Raw genomic sequence first — 8,337 nt, 5'->3', positions numbered from 1 at the left:
AGGGAGGCGTGGATTTGGTCGAAATTGGATTCATGTCAAGCTAAGGCGTCGTTGACTTCGTTGCGAAATTCAGCATTGGATTTACCACGGGTATCCATTGCCAAACCTGGGACCTGTGGGCTCTGATACCAATTGATAAGTCTGAATTTATAACAGAGGAAGAGAACAAGATAGAAGTAAGAAACAGGAAGATATATTGATGAAAAATTGCTACCTTTTATTCAACCAGAACTGACTATTTATAATAGTCTAACAGTAACAAACAATTGCTAAAAAGAAGGAAACACTACAACCACTAATGCCAAAATATCTAGAAGATCCACTAACGGCACAATCAAAACAAATAGGATAAAAATGCTAAAGACTTGGTAAAACTCAACTGACTTTATTCACTTATCAGTACAGCAGGTAAAAGTGATCGGTCAACGCCGGTCAATGCGCCACATCATCAATTTTTATTATATGCATTCACTAAAGTGGGACCTATTACTTGTATAATTACTAACTTACACTTAACTATTTTACATCCATTAAAAAAATTCAATTTCTCTATGGAAACTATCTCTCTTTTTTCACATTTTTTCTCTCCTATTTTTTCCTTCATTCTCTCTCTACGCTAGTGAAGCTGAAAACGACAGTAAACCAGATTAAATCAAACACATCAAATTCAATTTTTCCATTAAAAAAACCCTCAAATCATCAAATCCTAATCTGATTTCCTTCCCTCTACATATAGAAAAAAGGGATCAATCGATCCATAGAGAAGCTACATACATAAACAAACCAATCAAACAAATTCTGAATTCAAAAGAAGAATCCAAAAGCAAGAGCGACGATTGATGTGATGAATGCGGGAATAATGCATTAGCATCAGATGTAGGGCTTGTTACGGGTGTTTCAGCTGCCGATGCCGATTGAATGGCGGAGAAAGCCATAATCATAACAATCAAAACAACGAAGAGATTCATCTCCATTGCCTCCATTTTCCGGATCTGGTATGCATTGCGATTCCTCTTTCGGTGTTTGGGGAAAGAGGAATCGCTGGTGCTGGAGACGATGAATGAACGATTCGAGGGGACCGTGCCGCCAGTTAACGTTTTTTAGATCCTTCGCCCGATTTGATTGTTACTTCAACTTCATAACGAGACGCCATTTTTTCTGTAAGCAAAAATGAAAAATTTTAGCTGCTGGTTGATGATTGAGATTTTGGGGTTCAAATAGGTTGGAATAAACTGAATCTCACATCGGAAGTGGAAAGGAAGTGATTGGGGCATATTAGTAGGGTGAAATTGAATACATGCAGACGCGTTTTAAAGTCGTGAGTCCGAAGGTGTTGGATTTGGACCAGAACGGACAATATCTACGTAGTATTGAACTGGGTGTTACAATGGGTATCAGAGCAGACTCTCTACATACGATAGTGTTGTTCGGGGACGGGCGGAAGCTGGTGGGCCTGTAACGACCGAGGTAGAAGGCCTGAGCAAGGAACGACCCTAAGGGATGACGATGGGGCAGAAATGAACTGAATCCCACATCGGAAGTGGAGAGGAAGTGATTGAGGCTTATTAGTAGGATGCGAATCTAATACATGCATACGTGTTTTAAAGCCGTGACGTCCAAGTGTTGGATTTATGCCAGAACGGACAATATCTACATGGTATTGGACAGAGTGTTACAAATTGCATAACAATTGTTCTAAAAAGGGATTTCATGATTTTTATAATTTAATACTAGAATCGGAGATAAATATTTATAAATTCATTGAATTTTTTGATTTTTTTTTTCTAATTCATACAAAGAAAAGACACTATATCTTTTTTTACTTTTTTCACATCCCAATATATGTTTGTGATTTGTTAATGATAAAATCACGCATGTGTGAAGTGTAGATAACAAGATTTATGACTGAGAAGACAATTTGATAAATTATTTCTCAAATTGATCCAATTTATCAATGTTAAGGGTAAAATTGTTCTTGGCTTTTAACGTTAGGATAAAATTGAATCATTTTAAACGTTAGGGATAAAATTGCTTTTAACTCTAAAACGTTAGAAGTATTTTTACACCTTAACCCATTGAATTTTTTTATTTTATCAAAAAAAAAAAAAAAAAAAAAACCATTGAATTTTCAACTTCAACGAAAGGGTATTGTTTATCAAAATACGGTAACTTTTATGAACCATGTGGCTGTTTTGGGTTCAATTTCAGGTTAAGGGCCTTTGCTACAAGGGTAAATAATTTATTAGTCCATTACTTTTAACACACTGTTTAGTCCATTTATTTTAAAAAACACATTATAAGATGTTTATCTTTTGTCATTGTTAACCCTTTGGTCCTTCTGTCTATTTTTTTTAGACTTTTAAAAGTTTTATTTGACATAAACAGATAGACGAAAAATAATAGAGTAACATGGTCATTTTGTATTGTACTATAACTGTCTTGAAAGCTAAGTTAAGTTCGGTCAAAACTCTAAAAAAATAGATAAAAAGGACCAAAGGGTTAATATTAATAAAAGTTAGAGACCTTAGAATATATTTTTCAAAATATAAGAACTAAACAGTATATTACGTAAAAATACGGGGACTAATAAATTATTTACCCATACTACAGTGTCAATTCACCACCTCTGGAAGCTTCACAACACTCTAACTGTGATCGAGATGGATTTTGTGAGAACAACATTGTTTCTAACAAACGTTTTTTCTATGTTATGTATTTGGTCTAATATATCTTTAGCCCATGGTACTTGTCCAAAAATTCAATTGCCCAGTGACGAATACAGAATTACTCGGTTGGGTGGTCGGTTTTACACGTGCGTTAGCAAAAAAAAAAATTGTTAAATCTAACTTGCTCATTTTTTTTATATACGTGCGTTTTAATTTGAGTGGTCAAGAACCAACTTTTAAGTATTAATGTATAATTTCTCAAAATTAAGCTAGATTTTGTTTAAAATTCCTAACATGTAAGAAAATGGATTTAGGGAGGACCGAACAGGTAAAAAAATTAAAATTTTTTATTTGAAAGGTCCTACCAGGCCAAAAAAAATTAATAATTTGGATTTAAGGAGGGCCTAACAGGCTAAAATAATTAGAAATTTTGGATTTAGAGAGACCTAATAGGCCCAAAAAATTAAAAATTTAGATTTAGGGAGTATCTAATAGGCCCAAAATATTAAAATTTTGAATTTTGGACAAGCCTAACACATAATGGGCCATCTTGGGGGCTAATTCTACATCCCAATGAAAAAAATTTGAGACAGGGGGGCCAAAACTACCCGTGGTTAAGGTGGTTCCGGCGGCCGGAGGAGCCGGGCCGCCAGCGCCGCCCCCCCCCCCCCCCCCCCCCCCCCCACATATACTTTTGAAATGTCCTATTTACTCATGAACTTGTTTAATGGTCTTATAGGAACATTTGAAAGAGTCAATAAGCCACTTTAAACAAGTTCATGCTATAATTAGAACCTTTTCAAAGTACAAAAGACATTTTGGTTGTTAAGTTTGGTCATTATTACAGCATGTCGTTAAACTTTAAAATGGGACATTAAAGTTATTAAAGCTTTGATCCGACCATAATAAAGTGACAACCGATTTGGTGTTCACGTAAATCCGAAATAATGACGTCACGATTCGCAAAATCAACTTTACGATATATACTTGAGGTTTTTACAATCAGAGAAACTAGGTGAGTTAAATCACAGTGAATTTTATTTTACCGGAAATTATAACAATAGTTCATTTTTATTTTATTTTATTCTATACTAATCATTATGATTCTATTTTGGCTGGAAGTAGAAAATCGCAGGAAGTCAATCTTAAGTGACTGCTCCTCAAGCTGCACATGATTCCAGAATTGTAAGAAAAACTCAAATTTGCCTAAAAAAAGTCTCCAAAACCTTCCATACTCAATTCCAAATCAAATATGGCAAGAAAACACACATCTTGAAGGCTAGAAAGATACAAGTACAATATACCTAAAAAGACTCCAAAACCTTCCTTATTCAACTTCAAATCAACTATAGCAAGAAAAGGAAGTATCCTTGAAGGCTAAGGAGATACCAATCTACCTAAAAAGACTCCAAAACCTTCCTTTATCAACTTTAAATCAACTTTGAAAAAAAGGAAGCATCCTTGAAAGCTATGGAGATACAAATTTTCCTAAAATGACTCCAAAAGTTTCCTTACTCAATTTCAAATTCACTATGGCAAGAAAATGAAGCATATCCTTAAAGGCTAATGAGATATTTTAGTGGTTTTTATGTAAATAAGGGTCCTAAACTCCTTTAAATAGGAGCCTTTGCTGATTAATGGGGACACAATTTTTAAAGAAAATTTTAGAGATACGTTTTGTCATTGCTTTGAAGTTATGATTCCATAATTTGGACATTACAAAGCCTAGACTTTGTTTTGTTATTCCATTGAATTTTGTATTCTCAAGTTATTATTAATTGAATTTTTCTTTTTCATCTCCACTTTCTTCCATTTAAAGAGTTGATTATGAAACCTCATCATGCTTTCATGTTTTAGTTCATCTATGAGCTAAACATCATACGCTAAGATAAGGTAAACTTAGCTTAACAAGTATGAATTTTAGTGAGTAATTACATTGTGATGTCGAAGTGCAAAGAATTAACTATACTCTAACCGGATAGTGTAGATTCATGGTATAGGTTAACTTAGCCTTGATTTTGATAATGCTTAATGCCTTCAAATATAATTAGAGATTTTACCTAACCAAGCACCGACCTAAGTATATCTGAAATAGATTTAGTGATTTCGGCCAAAATTACTTATTTGTTAAGAAAAATCACCATTTTTTGTTAATTGTTTTTACACACAATGTTTTGCTGATCTCAATGATTCATAATAGTTAGCTAATGGATCCAAAATCCTAGCTTCCCACTCATTAACAAACAAATCAATGCCTAGTGGTTGAGAGCTTACCTATGCCTTGGGAGGTCATGGGTTCGAATCACATCCAGGTCTGGTGGGGATTTTTCTTTCTTCTTTAATGTAAGCGCACTGTGCGCAAATTTTTTTTTTAAAAAAAAAACAAACAAATCAATTGTTTAAGTCTTGCTTTTTAGTCTCATAATTATTTCTTTTCTTAGTTCATAAATCAACTTCATTTTATTGATTTCTTATATAACATAGAATTTTAGTAAGATTCAGTACTAGATGCGATAGAGTATACTTGCTCTTAGTATTGTTATACGTTGAATGATCAAATTTATTTAGTTATTCAGTGTCTATATGAACACTAATATTAAGGTTAATTCGTTAGCAATGTTATCAGCAATGTTATCAAACCCGGACCGGCCGGTAGGCAGTCCGGTCCGAGCTTGTGCGGATATGAACCCTCTAAAAACCGGTGTGAATCGGCAGTGGACCGGCTCGACCGGTGGTTAAACCGGAAACCGGCGAACCCGGTTCACACCGGTTGTTACTTTAAAAAAAAATTAAGGAAACAAATTTTAATGGAAAGAAAGGAAAATACAAATTTAAGGAAAAAAATTTAATGGAAAGAAAAAAAAATAAAATTTAAGGAAAAAATTTTGATGGAAAGAAAGAAAAAACCGGATTGGTGACTGGGTCACGGGTCACTTGGTCGGAACGGTATTATCCTTTCTTTCCATCAAAATTTTTTTCCTTAAATTTTATTTTTCTTTTTCTTTCCATTAAATTTTTTTCCTTTTTCTTTTCATTAAATTTTTTTTCCTTAAATTGTATTTTCCTTTAACCACCGGGTTGGCCGGTTTCCGCTTTAACCACCGGTCGAACCGGTCCACTGCCGATTCACACCGATTTGTAGAGGGTTCATATCCACACAAGCTCGGACTGGACTGCCTACCGGTTCCCGGTCAAACCAGTCCGATCGGCCGATCCGGTCCGGGTTTGATAACATTTTTCGTTAGGCTTCTAATGATTACTGATCTTTTATTCTCAAAATTCATAACTAGGCTTACTTGGCCTCTTTAACCCCTAAAATCCCCAAACCCAAATTTGAAAGTTAAACTAACCCTCATCGTCCCTTGATTCCTTCTACATTATTTACTTTACCTTCACCGGATTATGGATGTACATCTAACTTTTCCTTTGTTCCAATCAGTGGAGGTTGTATTTTCTTGACAAGGCTTTTACGGTCTGTTGATAATTTCAGATTTATATAACCATATTTCTCCGGATTACTTATTTTCTACAGAACCTTCTGGCTTTATTGAGGTACTCTCCCACTATTCTTAATGTTCTCTATGTGATCCTTTTGTTTTAAGAATATTTAGGGATTTCTGTTTTTAATGAAGAAAGCATGGTCTTAAATAGTTTATTTGCACTATCATTGGCAATTATGTAATGATCTCATACCTCATTTGTCATTGGTAATTTTTTCATATGTTATCTTCACTTGTAGAAGGTTCTTAACATTTTTTCTAACTAGGGTTGTAATCGAGCCAAGCTTTCTCCTTGTTATACTCGGAATTGACGAGATCCAGCTCAATAAGTGCCTAATTTTTTTTGTTTAAAAAAGATGACAAATGTTGCTCGTCGTTAACAAAATTAAGAATTTTTAAATTAACATTGTCAATTTGAAGTTTAAAATTCTAAGAAGTAAATTTGTTTAGTAACACATTTACGATTGGACCACGTTTTTCCAATCAATCTCTAAACATTTCCTTTCTCTTTTCTAACTAAACAACACCTAAATGACCTCAAAAAATTTGAAGAATTAAAGTTGCTTGAAATATAATCAATTTTGATTTTTTTTATTTTGAAGTCATCAATAGTCAAATTTGTAGTTTTATTACGAAAGTCTTTGGTTTTGCTAACGGCGAGAACCTCAGTTGTCTTTTTGCAACAAAAAAAATGACATACATGTGCAAATCAACGAAACCACATGTTCTATTTCAAAATTGTCATTAATTAAATTGATTTTAATTTTTTAACACAAAACTACATTTTTTAAAACTTACGGAACTACGTTGATATATTTCCTCTTTTATTGAAATACTATTGTTAAAGTAATAATCAAACCAATCGAGATTGTTCATGAGCCTATAACCGAGCTTTCGAATCGAATTTTATTGTGTTCAAGCTCGACTAATTTCTAGATCGAGCCGAACGTGATCGAACACTTGTTGAAGACTGAAAATTTGGAACAAGGTATATTATATATTACCTAATGCAATCTCTAATTGCCAACTCTATATTCAAAAACTTAGGGTAAATTACACTCATGGCCACTGAACTTTACCTATTTTAATATTGTGGCCACTGAACTTCAATTCTTAACGGTGTGGCCATTGAACTTTACACTTTTTAACATCGATGACCACTCAATGCCTTCAAAACACCGTTTTTAAAGCCTCAAATAAAAAAATTCGAAGCATTAATGATATTCTAAAGAACTTTAATTCTTGAAAATTGTCACTTTGAGGTCATAAGTGTTGTTAGGTTAGGAGAGAGATTGAATATTTAGAGAGACAAAGCTCCAAAAAAGGTGATTTTGGAAAATAAAAAATGTGGGTTCATAGTAAATATCGTTCTAAACAACTTTAATTCTTGAATATTTTCATTTTGAGGTCGTTAATTGTCATTTTGAGGAGTTGGTTAAAGTTGAGTGACCACCGGTGTTAAAAAGTTTAAAGTTTAGTGACGATATCGTTAAGAATTGAAATTCAGTGGCCATAATATTAAAATGGATAAAGTTCAGTGCCCATGGGTGTAATTTACCCTCAAATATTGCTAGAGAACAATCTTATATATTTACATGGTGTGGATATAGGTTTCAAAAGGGTAATTTATATGGTAATTTTATAATTAATTGTGATTTCATTCATTAATTAAGACAAAAATTAAATATAGTTTTCGTTCCTCAGGAAGGAAGGCTTAATATAGTTTTCGTTCCTCAGAAAGAAAACAAACAGAAAAAACCTAACCCGGGATTAGCCTAGGGAAGCTAACCCCCACTACATCTTCCAAAAGAAGAGAAGAAAGATAATCAGGAGGATAAGAGAAGGTTGTGACGCCCAGCATCCTCTCGTGTCCAGCAACCGCCAAACGATCTGCCACCCGGTTCTGTTCTCTAAAAACATGGCTGAAGTTGATGTATTCAAAGGAAGAACAAAACCTTCTAATACCTTTTATTAAGTTTTGGCTATTTAAACAAATAGCTTTGTTATCAGAGATCATATTGATAGCTCCGAGGTTGTCATATTCAACAAGAAATTTCTTCAAACCCAGACTTTTGGCAAGTCTAAGGCCAGAAAAAATTCCCCCAAAGCTCCGCCGAAAAGGACGAACCCAAATCCAGATTCTGAGTAAACCCAGACACCCAGGCACCACC

General features: G+C 34.0%; 1 pseudogene; it reads right to left on the bottom strand.

The window, feature by feature from the left end:
• Window positions 1-804: 804 nt before the first annotated feature.
• LOC136208888 (arabinogalactan protein 13-like) lies at window positions 805-983 on the bottom strand (annotated as a pseudogene).
• Window positions 984-8,337: the final 7,354 nt, after the last annotated feature.

This window comes from Euphorbia lathyris, chromosome 10, assembly GCF_963576675.1.
Source record: "Euphorbia lathyris chromosome 10, ddEupLath1.1, whole genome shotgun sequence".
NCBI classification, from domain to species: domain Eukaryota; kingdom Viridiplantae; phylum Streptophyta; class Magnoliopsida; order Malpighiales; family Euphorbiaceae; genus Euphorbia; species Euphorbia lathyris.
The sequence above is the reverse complement of the archived record's forward strand: the minus strand, read 5'-3'. Positions and strand labels throughout refer to the sequence as shown.